At 29.8% G+C, this 20,470-nt stretch overlaps 1 pseudogene; it reads left to right on the forward strand.

Annotated features, from left to right (window-relative positions):
- Positions 1 to 9,362: 9,362 nt before the first annotated feature.
- Positions 9,363 to 19,842, forward strand: LOC125837498 (uncharacterized; annotated as a pseudogene).
- Positions 19,843 to 20,470: the final 628 nt, after the last annotated feature.

Here is a 20,470-nt window from a genome sequence, read left to right on the forward strand (position 1 = left end):
TGAATATTATTTTTATATTCACAGTTTTTCATGAGGAGGAATGCACCCATAATTAAATGAATTATGTATTCAAGTTAAAATCAAGTTGTACTATTTTCCTTAAGCCTTGTTTCAGTTAAGATCCTTTTTAAGAAGTATCTTTAGAGCTTGGGTATGATTTTCACCCGAAAAGGTAGCATGAGTTATGAGATCATGAGCAATAGTAGTGAAAGAGCCCAGATTTAGAGGAAAGTATGTAGAGGTTAAGTAATGTAAGTAAGGGAGATGGTGTTTTGACAAGCTATGTTATTATAGTCAAGTACATAGTAAATTAGTAATGAGGACTTTTCCCTTATGGGTAGACTAAGAAGTGATGAGTTGTAAAGATTCCCCCATAGGAGGCGAAGTGTGTTTTAGCTAGAAAGGAGTTTGTTATGAAGTGTCATTGTCTAGGTAATGACCAAGTGTAAGTGTTCAATAGAAGAGAAAAAGTATTCATAAAGTGATAGATCTAAGCTAGGCTTATGATTTTTTTGAGAGGGTCATGATGTTCAGAAGGTATTAGAACTAATTAAGTAATGAGGTATAGTATAGTAGGCGAAAAATCGTATTGATATTCTGGTTTAGAAATGACCATTAAGCTTGAAATTGAGATGAATGTCACGATTAAAAGAATGGCAACATGAGGGTGATGATGTCAGTCTTGGGATATGATTTGGTAGACTTGACATAGAGTAGACGAGGAATTGAAATGTTAGCTTCTATGAAAGATAAATAGTACAAGTGAGAGACCCTAACCTTTAGATAAGGGCAGTGAAGTGTCACTAAGTCACAAGAGTAATAAGAGCATTAAGAGGTGTACCGTGAGGGATGTAATCAGAAGAGATTAAGAGAAACACCTTAGAAAGAGGTCTTAGTACCTGCCTATTGAGAGTCTGGTAGTCACGAGATAAATTTCCCCCGAACGTTAGAGTACAATAGGATGTAGACCATTTAGAGATGTTGGAATATGTCCATAGCTTTCAAGTGTTAGCTTTAGACCCAAGAAGGAGATGACAAGATGAGAAATCGAGTCAACTGTTTGAGATTAAGATGGTAATGAATTCAAAGAGTTTGGGGGATATCTTTTTAGAGGTCCTTTTTGTAATGGAGTGATGTTAGAAAGAGGAGGATGAGGTTTTACTATGAGAAATAGTTAAATGAGAGCCCGTAGTTGGTTCCGAAGGTGTTAGTTAGTAGGATTCTATGGAGTTGTTAGAGTACTAAGCTTGAATATAGTAAAAGTATACCATTAGGCTCAGACCTTAGTAAGAGTAACCTATTCCACAATCAGTCCAGTTGTCATTCGAGGACGAATGATCCCAAGTGGGACATATTGTAACACCCCAGAAAATATTTGAGCGAAGAGTTGAACCATCCTTCGTTGTGAGTAGGATTTTACCGAGGAATTAAAATTTCTTAAGTGTTAAGTTCACTATATGTAGCACCTTGAGTTCAAAAAAGAACTAAATTGGAAATAGCAAAAATCTGAAATTTTGCAAGTTAAGCTAAATATGAGTTTTGGGTTGACTTTAAATGACCATAACTCCTAGCTTAGGAGAATTTAGGTGTTCTACCAGATACCATAAGAAAGACCTCTGAGTTATCTTTCCAATGCCACCGAGCTTTCTCAGTTTCGATATAGTATGACGGAGATATGTCCATTCTAAGTTGGGTTGTCTAGATAAGGAAAGTCAAAACTGGATTTTAAAGGGGTATTTTGGTCTTTTCCTTACACAATCAGATTTCATTCGTTTTTATTAATAATTTAGGGGTCTAATATCATAAGGTTCAGCTTGATAATCCTAGTTTACGCCTAGGGTTTTAGTTGAGAGTTCAAGAAGAGAAAAGAAGAAGAGAAAAGAGGAGAGAAGAGAAAGGATCGAAGCGTTCGTCGAAATACTTGAGAGTTGTTGCGGGTTATCGCCATGGGTCTGATCCCTAAAAGGTATGTAAGCTTCCATAGTATTGGGTTTTTTCACCCGCACGCCAAACATGTTATTTTCAGCGCATATTTGATTCTTGAAATTGAAAGATTTGAGTTCTTGATAGGTGTTCTTGAAGTTGATTTTAAATATTGTTGTGTTGGGTTTTGGATGATTTCTTGAGATCAAAGTGAGTCTTTTAATGGATGTATTGAGTATATTAGAGTGTTCTTATGTTAAGTAATTGAATCCAAGTGATTGGAGAAGAAACCATTCGATTCTAGGCGAAATATGGTGAGAAAACGAGCAAAGAATTTCGTTGGATTTTCTGGGTTGGGGCCTAGCGTGATGCGCCAGCCAGAGTGCCCCAAACCCTCCTCTGAAGTTTAGGGGCTGGCGCCCTGTGCCACCCACAACGCCAAGGTTGCCTGCCCCATTCAATTTGTCTTTGGTTGCTCCGTTTGAGTTCGTTTAAAGTGCACCTTCACTCCCTTTAGATTATAAATACTCTAAGCTACTTCTAAACACCTAAAATCATTCCTAACTTGATGATAACCTTGAATTCATAATTCATATTCAAGTTAGAGTAGAGAGTTAAGTTTTGAAAAATTCTTTCGAACATTCTAAGAAAGTCCTTTTGAGTCATTTTGTGGAGTCTTCTACAACATCTAGTAACTTGTTTCAAGACTCGAGTAAGTGAGCATGAGCGTGAGGAGAATATATTCATGAACCTATTTTTTCATCATGAGATCTTTCATATCGTGAACCATAAATCTTGAATTCATAATTCACATTCAAGAGAGAGTTAAAAGTTGAGTTCGAAAGCCATTGAGTTCAATTGTGAATCTTTGATATCAACCATCGATTTGAACTAAGTCATGAGGTATTAAGTAAGAGAATGAGAAGTGTCGTATACATGAGTTCCAGGTAGTTTGTAGACCTTCAAGTCGAGTTGTTTCATGCCCATAATTTTGCATGAACTTCCTAAGTTGAGCATCTTTTAGAGAAGTGGTATCTTCAAGTTCTAAGCCTTTAAGTTTTGAGTTCCTAATCCCTTTTGAAAAGCATCTTTGAGTACTTGAGTTGAATATTTCATGCCCATAATTCCGCATGAACACTATAAGTCGAAAAATCTTGAGATGAGTAGTATCATTGAAGTGCTTGAGTTCCAAGTATTAATTTCTATCTATGGTTATTGAAAACCTTGCATCGAGTCATTCATGTCCATCATTCGGCATGAACCATATTTTAAGAAGTCGTTTACAAATCTTTAAACTTTGTTTTAAAACTTAAGCTTTGAAGTTGAGTAAAGAGTAAGAGTAAAGTTGAAGTTCATTTCTTCAAAAGTATATGGGGACTATGTATTCCCAAAAGAGTTTAAAATGTTTTCAGATTTAAATAAGAACGGAAAACTGAGATTTTCAAAAGAGCCTTTGATCTAGTGTTTCAGTAAAGAGCCTTTGAGCTAGTGGTTCAGTACAAAGACTTTGAGCTAGTTTTTTCAGTAAAGTGCCTTTGAGCTAGTTTTTTCAGTAAAAAGCCTTTGGGCTAGTTTTCAGTTAAAGAGTAAATGCTTTCATAACAAAGCAAGAGAGGAAACCTTGATTTCCAAGATATCCTTTGAGCTAAGTTTTTGAGCAATTATCTCAAATTAAATAAAGAAGTATGTTTTAAACATAAAGAGCTAGTATTATATTTTTGGAGTATTATTGAGCACCGATGTGGGGATGCGAGTTTCCTATTAACTCAAGTCTCCATGAAACCATGTATCCATCATGGGTAGAAAAGGGTCATACTTTTTAGATGAATCATTTTGCATACACTAGTGGATCCACTAAGTTAAGTTAGGTCCTATACTGATGGCAAGGTATAGGATGGTCCTTGGCAGCATGAGGTAAAGTGTTGTATCATCACTATAGCGCTTAAGTGATGGTTGTCGGTTGGAGAAACTCCCACAGAAACTATATTACTTTATTATATGAGTAAAGTTGAGTTTGATATTGCATTTTCTTTAACGAACTGAGTTGTTTTGTTGTTTTATAAAGCTTTCCATATATTACATGTGTATTGTTGCTTTTATTGAGTTGAGGACCTAGAGTCGAGTATCATATCTTTGAGTTGTGTATCTAATCTTCTGAGTTGAGTAAGTTTGAGTAGTTTTGAGTATTCCTTGAGTATACCTCTAAGTTGAATATCTTATCATTGAGTTGAGCTATCTTTCTTTGAGTTGAGTGAGTTGAGAAGAGGTAAGTATGTTTCCTTTGTATCAAGTTTCGAGCTTATGTTATGCTTTAGAATTCCTCTTACATGCTCGTACATTTCACGTACTGAGCCAATTAGCCTGCATCTTCTCATGATGCAGATCCAGATATTCAGAATCATCAACAGGAGTTTCGTTGATGTCACATGGAGTTCGAGTTAGCTCTGGTGAGCCTCTTTGTTTCCGGAGGATTTCATTTACCTTTCAGTTTAGTCAGGATGTCGTGGGTTTTGTCCCGACTTCTATCTTTATCAGTTAGAGGCTTCATAGATAGTCAGTATAGTTAAGAAGTCTATATTATTCATTTTATTAAATGTTTTAAAGACTTAAGTTGCTTATTTTATGACAAGTTGAATATTATTTTTATATATTCAGAGTTTTTCATTTGAGTTAAAGTTTTGTATTTCAGTTTTATGAACTTTTGTTTTAGTTTTAAGCTTTTTCATGCTTAAGTTAGTCTTCCGCTTGTAGTTAGCCACGATGAGGGTTCTCTTGGGGACCAATAATGGTTCTTGAGTGCCGGCCACGTCCAGGGTGTAGACTCGGGTCGTGACACCTTATGAGTTTGAGCTACCGTCAGAGTTAGCAGCAGTCCATTCGTTGTTTCACATTTCAATGTTGAAGAAGTGTATGGGTGGTCCTTCACTTATAATACCGACTGAAAATATTGGTATTAAGGATAGCCTATCTTATGATGAGTTTCCCGTTGAGATACTTGGTCATCAGGTTCTCAAGTTGAGAACCAATAAGGTTGCATCAGTCTAGGTTTTATGGAGGAACCTCTTTGTTGAGGAAGCTACCTGGGAGGCTGAGGAGGATATGAACAAGAGATACCCATATCTCTTTGAGCTCGAAGAAATTCCCAATGAAGGTACTAATTCTTTTCTTAGTACTTTTAAGTTGAAATGTGTGTTAATATGCATGTTGAGTGTTTGAGTTGGGTGTTAGATGCCTCCACCTTTAGTTTTACCTTAGAGTGATCTCATTCGAGGACGAATTTTCCCAAGAGGGAGATATTGAAATATCCCGCCTTATAAAGAGCTAAAATTACAAAGAACTAATTTGGAAAGAAGCTAATTTGAAATTTTACAAGTTATGCTTAAGTGTGAGTTTTGGATCAACTTCAAACGACCATAACTTTCAGTACATGATGATTTAGGTGGCCCATAAGATACCAAATGAAAGGTCTTGGAATCCTCTTTCCAACGCCACTGAGTTTGCTAAATTTTGAGCTCGTATGAGGGAGATATGCCTGTTTGAAGTAAGCTCGTCTAGATAAGAAAAGTTACCCGAAAATGTGAGAGGTATTTGGTCTTTTCCATACCCCTTTAGCTTATAACGTTTTATGTAAGGTTTTAGGGGTCTAAGCTGATTTGGTACAGTTTTACAAATCCCATTACGCTTAGGGTTTTAGAAGGAAGTTCAAGAAGAGAAAAGAGGAGAAAAGAGGGAAGGTTCAAGGCGTTCGTATAGGTTCTTGTGAAATCGAGGGTTTGTTTTGCCAAATCGAGGTATGTAAGTTTTCATAATGTTGGGTTTGTTAACCCTCACACCAATTATGTAAACTCTAGACCATCAATTCATTCTTAAAGTTAATTATTGAGTTCTTGAGCTAAATTGATAAACTGAGGTCTTGGAAATCCTTGAGGTGAGGGTTTTGCATAATAGCTGAGTTGTTTGATTAGTTTTTGTGTAGGTTTCGCTAAAAAATTTCCGAGTTATGAGAATACGTGAATTTTGACCTTAGATTTACCGTGGGTATGAGTTGAATCGAGTTTGGGAGGAGAGGAAAAGATCGGACAAATAATTGTGCCCTGGTCCGCGTTGCGGAGGCCCTAAGAATTTCACTCCCCAGATAATTATCCCCACTTCGCATCGCAGAGAGGATTCAGAGTCTTCTAATTCAAAAATTATTTTGCGACTAAATAATTAATTTCATCTCTGCGTCGCACAACTGTTTATTAAATTGGATCTTCACTCGTTCTTATAATCAACTATCTTAACCCTCCTAAATCATTGAGAGGTCCTACAATCTAAAGTATAATTCTTGAATTCATAATTCAAATTCAAGGTAGAGTTAAGAGTTAAGTCTTGAGAGTTCTTTCGAGTCATTTTGAGAAGTATTTCGCAATCTTTTAAATTTGTTTTTAAGACTAGAGTACTTTATTTGAGGAAGAGTAAAGTTGAGCTTCATTTATTTTAAAATGAATATATGGGAACTAAGTATTACCAAGAGAAATGTTTTTACATTTATGAAAAGAGGAAACACCGATTTCCAAAAGAGCTCATGAGGAGTTTGAGCACTATCTATTTTAAGAGAAACCTTTTGAGCAATAATCTCAAAGTAGAGGAAGAGAAAATGTTTTTTTAAAAGACATATGAGGTAAGTTTTATTTTGGGAGTCGTATTGAGCGTCGATATGGGGGAGAGTTCTAACAACTCACAGCCGCCATAAACCATGTCGCCAACGTAGGTAAAAAGGGTCATACTTTTTAGATGATTCCTTATTGCTTTTAAGCATAGACTAGTGGATCCACTTAGTTGAGGAGTTCTACATCCCAACAAGGTATATGACAGCTTTGGCAGCGTGCGAGACGCTCCATCATCACATAGCTCATAGTGATGGTTGTCGGCTAGAGAATTTCCCAAACATAGTTATTTTGTATTTTTATATACAAAGTGAGTTATTATTGTATTTTTAAATAAATTGAGTTGCTATCTACTGTTTTAAATACTTTATATAAACTGCACTTTTATCGTCGTTTTATATTGCATTGAGTTGAGTACCTATGACTTTAGTAGAGCCGAGGTAAGTATGTTTCCTTTTTATTAGTTCAAGCTCGTAGGTTATGTTCAGTGTTCCCCTTACATGCTCGCACATTCCATGTACTGATGTCATTTGGCGTGCATCTTTAATGATGTAGATACAGGTAACCAGGATCATCTACCAGCGTTTCGTTGATCCAGTCGAGTTCTAGATTTGTTTGGTGAGCATCATTTCTTCCGGAGGATCCCTTAGTTATTCATGTCATGTTATTTTTGTTTTGTTAGGATGAGAGGGGGTCTTGTCCCGACATCCCTCATAGTATTAGAGGTTTCCTAGATAGATAGTTTATGAGTCTTTTTTATTTCAGTTATTAATGTTTAAAGATTTGAGTTGCCTCTTTGGCCAATTGAATGTTTCCTTTAAAACAGTATGAGTTTATCTTTTGAGAAAGTTGAGTAAAGTTTATCTTATGTCGAGTAAGTCATCCGCTGAGAGTTGAGCCAGACTAAGGGTTCGCTTAGGGACAGCAATGGTTCTCGAGTGCTAGTGTGTGTCCAGGGTGTAGGCTCGGGGCGTGACATCAAGTCCCCGAGGTTAATGAAATTATCCCCTCCCCCAGGACAGAACGGTCTTACGCATCGATGTTCAGTACCTTATTAAAACCACGATGTCAGTGAACCACTCAACGGCAGTAACGAACACTTGAATTTATTTGTACAAAAGAAGAAGAAGTTCAGAAATTCATAGTGGAAAATGATAGGAAACTTCTCTAATTATAGACAACAAAGGGTAGTATGAACAGGTGCTGATGGTACCTTATCGGAAAGATCACAACCCTTTAGAAAAGTCAAAACCTTTCAGAAAAATGTCACACTCCTTCAGAAAAGTCACAACCCTTAAGAAAATTTACAATCCTTCGGAAAATTTGCAACTCTTCAAAAAAGTCGCAACTCTTAAGAAAAGTCACAACCCTTCGGAAAAATCACAACTCTTCAGAAAAGTCACAACCCTTCATTTTCCATTACACCTTTTAAAACCCAGTAATTACAAGTATTTAATTATAAATACAAGGAAAAGTATTTAGTCAGAACAAAGTATTCTAAAAAAAGATTTCAAGAATCTGAATTTAATTCTACCTCTCAAAAATAGTGTGTAAAAGAAGACAAGTTTAATTTTCTTACCAATTCAAGAGACTAGCATATATATATATAAATAGTCTCTTTTTGTTATCACTTTTCCTTCTCCGCCGATTGTGTTATTCAAGTGCTATTTAGTCATCACTTTACTTTCTCCATCTATTGTGTTCATTATTCAACCAGAACAAAATTCCATCTTCAACGAAATAAAGTTACAAGGTTTAGACTTACTCCTTACTCATTTCATTGATCTATATATATATATATATATATATATATATATATATATATATATATATATATATATATATTCCTTTTTTTCTAATGATTGTTGTTTGTTTTTTGCTATTTTCTGAATGTAAATTCTAGTAGATCTAGGTTGAAAGATAGGACATCGATCATTTTGGATTTGACCAAATTAAAAAATAATAATATTTATGGTCGAAATAAATTTAACTTGTGATAGATCTAAAGATAGAGACCACTTCTAATAAATTCTTTTGAGAGAGAAGTTTTTAAAATTGGGTTTTCCCAAAATTCTTGATTTGTTTAGAAATAAATTTAAATTTGATATGAAATTTTCATCAGTGATTCGATGAATTTAATAAGTCATGAAAGATTCACGATTACAACAGATTGAAACACGTAATCTTAATTCTTTTTTATGGATCTATGCTTTCCATAATTGGTTTCTCTCTTTGTCTAACCATTTGTTTTTATATTTTTATTTCTAGGATGAAAGTTGTAGTAAATGTAAGTTAGAATAGAGTAGATCAACCACCTTAGGTTTTACCATATTAAAACAGAGATAATTGTTGCTATGTGGAATTAATTTATTTTGTGAAATATTTAGAGGTTGAGGACGCCTTGAACAATTTTCATAGAAAGATAAACTTTAAAAAATTATTTAGTTTCAAAAACTTAACTTGTTTAGAAAGAAATTTTAATTTAGGTTGAAACTTTTTATCACTTATTAAATGAATTTGTTGAATCTTTGAAATGAATTATCACAAAAATCATAGATCTTGTTACTTCATGAATATGTTTGATGGACAAACTTTTTTAGTTTGACGTTTTTGGGGTATTTTAGTACTTTCATTAAGTTCTTAAAATGTTACTTGACACAGACACATAAATTACTACTAAGCTAGTAGTTTTCATTTTTTTTTTCTTTAAAACTTTCTTCATTAATACTTCTCACAATGTTTTCGTATAACAAAAGATCTAATCAAATGTTTCATATTTCCTACTAGAATATGAATAACCAACAGAAAGTTTATGCTGATGAAAAGGCAATATCAGTAGATATTCCCCTATCTTTTACAACACCTCAAGAATCAAAAGTTGATGTTTTAAAGGTACGCTTTTGCTCCAATTATAAGGTGTTTAATTCTTTTTGTTTTAAGACATATACAATTCATTTAATCTATTCTTGAATAACTTTTAAATGTTAATTGTATTATGAAAAAAAAATCTTGTTTAAGGCTAAAAACATTTGAAATTGTATCAATCACAACAACATGAAATATATCATACAAATAAAAATAATCATACACATAAAAATAATCATAGCAAGTGATTAATTTTCATCTTTATTTTTGAAAATTTCTCTATTCTTTCACACAATTTTTCATTTCACAAAAATCTAAGTAAATTTTACATATTTTCTACTAGAATATAAATAAGCACCACCAAATTGAAGGAGATGAGGATGCAACATTAATTCAAGTTCCTATATCTTTTAGTGCACATGAAGAATCAAAACTTGGTATTTTCGAGGTAAGCATTTGAAAAGGTTATCTAGTCATAGGTGTTTAGTTTTTCTTATTTTTAAAAAACATATACAAAAATCTTTTTAATTGTGTTATTAAAGAAAAATAAATTTTCTTTAGAGGTTGCGGCAACTTTTAGTAATTTTCATAGAAATAGGATGGAAATTTTCATCACACATCCAATTATTTAGTGAATCTTAATAGATACATCGCCAGAATCATATTTGATCTTTTTACGAAATGTATAAGATTGATGGACATGTATCTTTCTTTTAGCAATCTAGCAGTTTGATTAAGTTCGTAAAATGTTAATCTTACTGTTTTTTTTCATATTTTCAACTAGAATATGGATGAGAATCTGAAAGTTGATGGTGATGAGGATTCAGTATTAATTGAAGTTCCCATAACTTTTCTCGCACGTGATAAATCAAAATCTAATCTATTAGAGGTAAGCTTTTGAAAAGTTTCTTTAATTATAAAGTGTTTATTTTATCCCCTTTAAGACATGAACTAAAAATATACCCCCCCCCCCCTCCCCCGCTCTCAAATTTATGTGATGTAATGTGACTAGACATGGAATATATAAAATATGAAAAGAGTTTGATATGCTCTAAAATCATCCTCAAAATAAATAATTTTTTAAAATATAAGGTACACCTTTGTGATTATTTTTCCAAATATGATATTTTCATCATTGATTTAATGAATTTAATAAATCTTAAAAGATTCATGATTACAACAAATTGAAACAGGTATCTTAATTCTTTTTGATGGATCTACGCTTTATATAATTGGTTTCTCTCTGTCTAACCTTTTTATTTTATTTTATTATTTCGATGATGAAAGTTCTAAAGAAATATAAGTCTAGAGGAGTTCGATCAACTTAGGTTTGACCATATTAAAAGAGACAATGTGCAATGTGCGGAATTAATATAATTTGTGATAGATTTAGAGGTTGAGTGTGTGAGAAATTAATGTGATTAGTGACAAATTTAGAGGGTTGAGGGCGCGTTTAAAAATTTTCATAGAAAAACTTCTAAAAATTATTTATATTCAAAAAAAATTAACTTGTTTAGAAAGATTTTTTAATTTAGGGTTAAACTCTTTATTACATATTAAATGAATTTGTTGAATCTTTCAAAATGAATTATCACAAAAATTATTGATCTTGTTACTTCATGTAAATGATTGATGGACAAATATTTTTTTTATTTAATTTTTTTGGGGTATTCTAGCACTTTGATTAATTTCTTAAAATATTACTTGGTACGAGCACATTAATTAATAGCAAGCTAGTAGTTTTCATTTTCTCTTGAAAACTTTCTCCATTACTTCACACAGTGTTTTTGCCTTACAAAAGATCTAACCAAATGTTTCATATTTCCTACTAGAAAACGTATAACAAACAGAAAGTTGATGCTAATGACAATGCAATATCGATAGATATTCCCATAGCTTATTCCACACCTCACGAATCAAAATTGATGTTTTAGAGGTAAGTTTTTCCTCCAATTATAAGATGTTTAATTCTTTTCAATCGAAGAAGTATTCAATTTATTTAATATATTCCTTAATAACCTTTTAATATTAATTGTAACTAGTATACGTCCCCGTGCGTTGAGCGGATATTTTAAAATAAATAATTTTTTTAATTTAAAAATGACTTATATGAATTATTATTGAGCGTATATATATTATATATTTTTTACTTAGTATTATTTTCTCTTTTTTTGGAACATTGTTTTAAGGGCAAATTCTAGAAATCACATACTTTAAAGGAAAAATTACAATTTATCCCTTAAAAGTTTATAATTACAGAAATCCCTCATTTTTGCGCTTCAGATTAGTGTATCAACGCTTATATTATTGTATCTCGCGCATCAGATTAATGTATCAGTGCTTATATTATTGTATCTCGTGCATCAAATTAATGTATCAGCGCTTATATTATTGTATCTCGCACATGTATCAACACTTATATAGCTCTGATACATTAATCTGATGCGCGAGATACAATAATATAAGCGCTGATACATTAGTCTGATGCGTGAGATACAATAATATAAGTGTTGATACACTAATCTGATGCGCGAAAATGAGGGATTTTGGAGATTTGTAAAACTTATAGGGGATAATGGTAATAAGTAAACTAAAAGGTGGAATTTCTGTAATTTTTCCTTGTTTTAAATATAAAGATGCATAAAATCAATTGTATTTTAAACTAATAAAATCTTATCATATTTCTCATGGATTATTAGAATTTTGTCCACAATGTAATTTCTATATAGATTTTTTAATGAAAAACCTTTAATGTTGAGATGAAAAGGATAGTTACAAACCACCTTATCTATAAAAAGAAGTGTAGTTGAGCTAATCTTTACTTACAATTAATGTATAGATATTTTAAACCTGTTATACTTAATTAATAAAATATTAATTTTAAATGTATTCATTTTTAGAGATAATCTGATTTGCAATTGGAGGATAGGCTATGCGCTTGAGAAAAATAGGCAAATTAGTTTTACAGATTTAAATATTTCAAAAAATTAATTATAATGCTTTTGGAAACTACACAGCGTATAAAAAAAGTACTAATTTGCTATAATGGTCTACAATAATCAAATTCTTGACATAATAATAATGATGATGATGATGATGATGATGATGAGGAGGAGGAGGAGGAGGAGGAGGAGGAGGAGAATAACAACAACAACAACTACTATTATTAAATTATCAAATAATATTTCAATATCTTCAAACATCATAATTAGATACAATCATCTAAAAGATATAACATGATTAAGGTGAATTTATATTTCTTTGTTATCATCAAGTGATATAAAATTCCTTTTTGAAAGAAAAAAAAATATGACGTATCAATTTGAGAGCATAAAAACTTAACTCAAATAACTCGTTGAAAACAAATGTCAACAACAACAACTCAAAAATATAACATGATTAAGGTGAATTGATACTTCTTTGTTATCAACAAGTGACATAAAATTTCTTTATGAAAGAAAAAAAGAATATGACGTATCAATTTGAGAGCATAAAAACTTAACTCAAATAAGTCGTTAAAAACAAATGTCATCAACAACAACAACAATAATAAAATAATTACTATTATTATTAAATTATCAAATAATATTTCAATATCTTCAAACATCATATATAATTAGATACAATCATCTCAAAAATATAACATGATTAAGGTGAATTTATACTTCTTTGTTATCAGCAAGTGATATAAAATTCCTTTATGAAAGAAAAAAAGAATATGACGTATCAATTTGAGAGCATAAAAACTTAACTCAAATAAGTCGTTAAAAACAAATGTTTTTACTATCCAAAAAAAGATTTTTCCTTTTAAATGAATCACTTAATTCAAGGCAATAGTTAAGCGCGTTTAGAGTACCTATTGAAGTTAATGATTAGATCTAAAGATAATTATAGTGAGTCTAATTAAATAATAACGTATCTTAAAAAACTTAATTTAAAATAAATTAAAATATTTGTGCATTCTTTATTGTCCCTTGATTCACCAAGGTTTATTGGTTGTTTATAATAAGTACAAAACATAGTTTCGCCTCTCCTTTAGCCAACTCAACAAAAGAACAAAGTATGTCGTTGATTTCAAGTCATGGCACCTTCTCAACCTATCAAACACATTTTTATACAACTTAAGATGTAAATTTAAAATCATATAGTGTTAGAGACTTTAAAATCATATGAGTTTCAACTAAAGTTATCCAATTATTACCTATTTTGGTGCTAAATCTCCCATTAATGGTGATCCTCTTGATATTGAATTTCTCGCTAATAGGACTACACTCGATAGAGTATTAATTTACTCTATTTTGTCTATTATTACTTCGTGTTATTCAAACCAAATGAAATTTCAATAACATGTTAGAAGTACTATTTTTACTTATTGATAAAAGAAATAGAAATTTTTTTTACTCAATAGATTTTGGTGCATCAAAATTTTAAGGAGAATTATTATTATACAAATAATAATAAGGAAGAGCATCTTGTGGGTCAGCAACATAAATCAGTTAATATTTAAAAAAAAGCTTTGCAAATATTTTAAACATCTGCCAACAAACAATATAAAATAAAGCAACTGAAGCAATATTTTTATTCTATATGAACAAAAAAAATGGAAGCATAGCATAACTATCAAGTTATATTGCATGAAAATCACATACATTACACCTGCAATAGCCACAATCACTATAGTGAATGTTAGAAAGTTGGAGCTCTTATATAAAACATGCATAATAATAATGCAAGAGGAAATTGGTAAGCCTTATTAACGACGACTCCAAGTTGAACTTTTTCAATAAATCTAAAATTCTTTAAACATTATGATAATGATAGTTATAAAATTAAAGTAGAATTTTTTTAATTATAAAAATAGACATAGTTCCCTGGTGAGTGCATATTTGGGAGCGTTTTTTATTGACCTAATAGATTCTTCAATAGATCTATCAAATAGAAGTAGAATCCATCAAAAGATACCTATATTCATTCTTTCACGACCACTATTCAAGTTTATTCAAACTTGATAACGATAACATGCAAATTACAAATTACTACCTTAAAACCGCATACAACCACAATTATATATGTATTACTCATCACTTCAAATGCTAAAGATTAAAGTTTAATTGTCATAAATCACTGAAATATATAAAAAAAAATCGTTAGAATCAAACGAACAACGCGAAAAGCAAAAAATGTTACCATGTTTAAGTAGTTGAATAAATATAAGCAAATAAGAATTCTGAAATGAGTAAGTTTTTGAGAAGATGTAAATGGTGCAGTTAAGAATGACTTTTGTTATTTAAATGTGTGTATTAACTATTTTCTAGGAATAAAATTAGTTATTTATCTTTTAAAAGTTAAATTTAAAATTAATTACTTTCAAAAACTTATCCGTTTGGATAACTATCATTTTAAAAAATGAAGTAAAAAAAGGAGACCTAAGATGGAGTAACGTAATTTTTTATTTTATTTTATTTTATATTGTATTATTATTATTATTTTTGTAAAATTGTATCTTTTTTGAGTGTTAACAATTTTTATTTTATTTCAGATTTTAAATTAATTTTAATAATTCCATAAATTTTGCATATTTTCTTAAAAGAATTGTAGATTATTTGTTTTTATATAATGCAAATATTAAAGAAAATAGGATGGCAATTCTTGTTTTTAGAATTTTTAAAAAGAATTGTAGATTATTTGTTTTTATATAATGCAAATATTAAAGAAAATAGGATGGAAATTCTTGTTATTAGAATCTATCTATAAAGAATTGTAGATTATTTGTTTTTATATAATGCAAATATTCAAGAAAATAGGATGGCAATTCTTGTTATTAGAATTCTTTTAAAAAGAATTGTAGATTATTTGTTTTTATATAATGCAAATATTAAAGAAAATAGGATGGCAATTCTTGTTTTTAGAATTTTTTTAATTTTTTTTAAAATGAAAGAATTGATTAATATTATTTTTAAAATTTTCTTCAAATGTAATAATTGATTACTTAACTATTTTTTTTTAAAAAATGTTATTAGTAATTTATTTTATTAAAAGAAATACAATTTGTGAAGTTTGTTTTATGTTTGACATATTTAAATAAAAAAAATATAAAAATGTAAAATTTAAATAAAAGTTTGAACTAATTGAATATCCGAAACGGTGTATTTATTTAAAAATATTAAATCCTAATTTATTTTAGTTGTTGACAGTTGGCTTTAACTGGAAAATTACATTTTAAAAATATTTTAAAATCAAATTTTGAAGAACAGAAAGATGCAATTTTTTTAGTAATTGCTGACATGTGGCTTTTTAAAATAAAAAATCATATTTTTTATTTTTATTTTTTTTAAATTGAGATTAATTGTGGCGCTGACATGTGGCATTTTTTCCTCTCCTTTTATATCTAGAATAGATAGATAATACTTTTAAAGTTTCTCGAATATGTCTAAATACTATAATATGATTTTTAGTTAAGTCTACATTCATGCCAAAATTGAATACTTCTTTCAAGATAAATTTTGTCTATATGATCAAGTATGAAAACATATAAATAATTTTGTTCCACATCGAAACCTCTCAGACTTGATATGATAGTACCTTGCTACAAAATTAAGTAATGAAAAAGTTTAAACATTACACTTGATTAAACTCGTCATTGATGAAAGTATTTTGAGTAAATTTAAACCCATATGAAACTATAGTTTCTTTAAAGAAAAATAGAAAAAAAAAATTATGTGAAGATGCTTCAAGACTAACAAAGAGGTTTGAACTTCTCAAGGATATCATTGCTTCTATTACTTAAAACATGAAACTAATGAAAAAACATTTTTTTTCTTTATTTTGTGAGGTATTGTAGAGCTTTTACTAAGATTTTTAAATGTTTGGGATACTGTAGAACTTTTACTAACATATATAAACTAGAAAGCTAGCAATCATCTTTATTTTATGTTAATGATTTGATTCATAATCGAGGAGATGAAATAGGGGACATTCCCATATTTTTATCGCATCTCAAAATGATGTTTTAGAGTTAGGTTTTTGAAAGATTTGATAGGTCAATATTTATATTATTTTTTGGAAATTCTAGCACTTTGATTGAGTACTAGCAAGTAATTAGTTTTCATCTTTCTTTTGAGAAGATCTCTATTCTTTCATACAATTTTTCATTTTACAAAGATCTAAATATATTTTTCATATTTTATACTAGAATATAAATAAGCAACACCAAATTGATGGAGATGAGGATGCAACATTAATGCAAGTTCCTATATCTTTTAGTGCACTTGAAGAATCAAAAGTTAATATTTTGGAGGTAAGCATAGTTTTTCTGAGGATGCATTGCCAGAATCATAGTTGAGTCTATTACAAAATGCATAAGAAGTACCTATTTTTTTGGAATTCTAGCAGTTTGATTAAGTTCTCAAAATGTAAATCTAACTATTCTTTTTTTTTTTTCATATTTTAAATTAGAATATGGATGAGAATCTCAAAGTTGATGGTGATGTGGATCCAGTATTAATGTAAGTTCCCATAAGTTTTCTCGCACTTGATAAATCAAAAGTTGATGTTTCAGAGTAAGCTTTTGAATAGTTTCTTTAATTATAAAGTGTTTAGTTTAATTTACTTTAAGACATGAACTAAAATTATACTACCCTTCCCCCCCTCCCCTCCCCCCATTAAATTTATGTTATGTAATTTGACTAGACATGGAGTAAGAGTACACCTTTATGGTTTTTTTTTTCAAATAAGAACTCAACAATAGTAAAATATTTATAGTGTGATTAAATATTTATCAAACAATTAGGAAATAAATCATAATTTTGAGACTGACTAAAAAGGAAAGTATGTCACATTAATTAGAATACAAGTAGTGTATAAATAATAGTATTAATAAATATATAATTTTTAAATATTATCTAATAATTCTAAATTTTATCCTCCAATTGTGCCCTTGTTTTAGTTAGGTCCTACATACATTTAAAAATGATACGTCATTCAAATAACTTTCGTCTGTATGAAAACACAAATAAATATTCTTGTTTCGCATCGAAATCACACATGACTTAGAAAAATACGATGATGTAACCTCAGTATAAAATATATGTAAGGTAATGAAAAAACTCAAACCTCTACCCTTGATTAATAGACCTAAAATAGGCATTGTGATTTTGATCAAAATTTAATAAACATTGAAATTAGCGTAGAGAAAATGACTTAACAACATTACTCACTTTAAACTAAGTTATAAATAAATATATTAAAAGATTAATTTAATTTCCTTACCATTAAAATATAATTTTTTAAATAGGAATATAAAGTAAAATTTTCTTCTTATGTGAAGATATGAGAAGCGTTTCAAAGAAAATAATTGTTCTTGTTATTTAAAGCATAAGAAAGCCATCTATTTCTTAATATTTTTTGGATATTCTAGGACTTCTATTATGTATTTAAAATATTAACTTACACGTACATAAATTACTAGCAAACTAGCAATTTTCATATTTATTTTCTTTAAATAATGTCTTTTCATTATTTTCTCCAATTACTTCATACAATATTAATTTTACAAAATATATATCTAAGTGTTTCATATTTTTCTACTACAATATGGATTAGAAGCACAAAATTGATCGTGGACATGCAATAATGGTGGTTCCCATATCTTCTATTCCACCTCAAGCTAGTGTTTTATTGGTAAGTTTTGAAAATACTTCTATAATCTAACATACTTATTATAAGGTCTTTCGTTCGTTTTCTATTTAGATATGTACAAAAATCTTTTGATGTATTTAAAAAATACTTTTTCAATGTTAATTATCTTATGGAGTACAAAAGTTTGGATGAATAGTGATGGTTAGTGATGGTTGTTATTAATGAAAATTGAGGATGGTATATTGACTATTGATGGTGTTGTGGATAGTAGGGATTCATAATGGTGATAGTAGAAGTTTATAACAATAGTTTTGTGGTAGTTCATATTTGGATGATAACTAAGGAGGTGTTTGGATGAGTTTTTTTTAAAGAGATTTATAAGTCAAAAGCTAAAAGTTGGGGACAACACCCATCTTTTGATTTTTGGCTTTTTTGGTTCTTTTTCAACCTTAAAAAAAGTGTTTTCCCAAACATTTCCAAAAATAATCCTAAAAAACAAAAGTCACAAAAAAAAATAACTCAATTCAAACATCCACTAATAGCTAATGGTTGTGGTAAATGATTGTGGTAGACAATATATAGTGGTGACAAATGATGGTCATTGTCAATACTTCTTGATGATTTTTGTGGTAATGATGTATCAATAATAATTGTAAATAGTAGCTAGCTAGTGTTAGTTTTAGTGTTGGCTGATTGTATTGATTCATAGTGATGGTGATTGAGAATAAAATAGGCATATCAACAACTTAGTGCTACTTGATATGATTGAATGCATTATATTTTGTACTAAGCTATTTTCAATATCTTGTGTAGCACTTGATGATGTACAAATTATCGATGCTTCTAGCTCCACCAGATAACTAAAATTTGAAAATAATTTTTGATAATATTTGAATTTCATAAAATATAACTTGTTTTAGTTGCAGAATGAGAAGAGTAAGAATAAGGTTATAGAGATGATACCAGGAAATATGTATTACCTGCATACGCATACATTTGAACAGAGAAGGCAAAATTGGATCATCAAGAATAGTTCTCGTCGAGATGGGTCAACAATTGATTACGTAAGTTTTTTCATCTAAAAATAGACATGTTGGTTTTGCCAATATTAATACCAAGCTATACTTTGATTGATGAATTATGTACTTAACATTTAATAAATGTTGGCAAATAGGTTTACCATCATTTGGAGACAAAGGAAAAGTTTCGATCTATGATAGAGGTTTATAAGTTTCTTCTATATGGAGAAATTCCTGAAAAAAATAAAAAAATCAAGTGAAAACGGAGAAACATTGCAGGTTAGCTCAAGAAAGTTAGATTAGAATAAATAATGAAATCGGCTATATTTATGCATGGTCACTAAAAGGGTTTAATTTTCAGGTAGCACCAATACGTAAAACACGTAAACATGGTAACAAATTGATCAAACACTATTTGGTAGGAACATGTGAATCTTGCAATGGTGTTTACATAAAAGATCGCAGTGGAGTTAATTATTTATTTGAACGTGACATCCCTTCAAACATAGGTAAACTATTATTGTTGTTTTCATATTCATTATCATAACTGTCTGGTTGATTCTTATAAATTTGTATATTTTTTGTGGCCTGAAAAAAAGAGAAAAAAAGAAAATGAAGATTTGTTTGGGCATGAACAGGTCAACTTAGGAAGTGATGCATTAAGTGCACATGTGAACTTGGGAGATGTTACAATAAGTTCTCCTGTGAAATCCTTTTTTTACCTTTGGGATTTTGAGCTCTTACCCTAGGGTACCTGAATGTCGAAGAATATTATTTGTCTTTCATTATTTAAGAAAAGTACTGAATTTTGACTCTTCTCGATTTCTAGGACTAAAGATTTTGTTTAATGTAAAACTTATAGTACTACTTTTGTCCCAATACTATTTTTCATATTAATAATTAAAATATAATTAAATTGGGTCAAACAAATCTATTATATATATTCTAAAAGTACGAAGGTAAATATATGCCAAGAAGAAAATATATATTAAGAATTCTATGATAAGTCTATTGAAGAAGAAGAATTGTTTTCCATATTTAGGTAATTCTTTCTTGGAGAAAAAAGATTTTTTTCTAGGGAAGATTATTCTCCCAAATAACTCATATGTAGGTCAATTCACCAAACCAATTTTATATATTATGAGTATTTTAATAATTTATCTTTGTTATCATCGTTCAAAGTTTCTTTGTTAATTTGGGCTTTATGACTTGGTGTTTTGATCCAACCAACATATTTAGAATTTGAGTTTAATCATATTCTCTAATAGTACATCAATAGATTGGACTCACTAGATGAAGTCATTCATGTAAACATTGTTATGCTTCTTTTTCAGATTCAAAATAGATGAACAAGAGTGTGCTAAAAAGAAAGAGAAG

The sequence above is a fragment of the Solanum verrucosum genome, unplaced genomic scaffold (genome assembly GCF_900185275.1).
Source record: "Solanum verrucosum unplaced genomic scaffold, falcon-dt-bn FXZP01000092.1, whole genome shotgun sequence".
In the NCBI taxonomy this organism is placed as follows: Eukaryota; Viridiplantae; Streptophyta; class Magnoliopsida; order Solanales; family Solanaceae; genus Solanum; species Solanum verrucosum.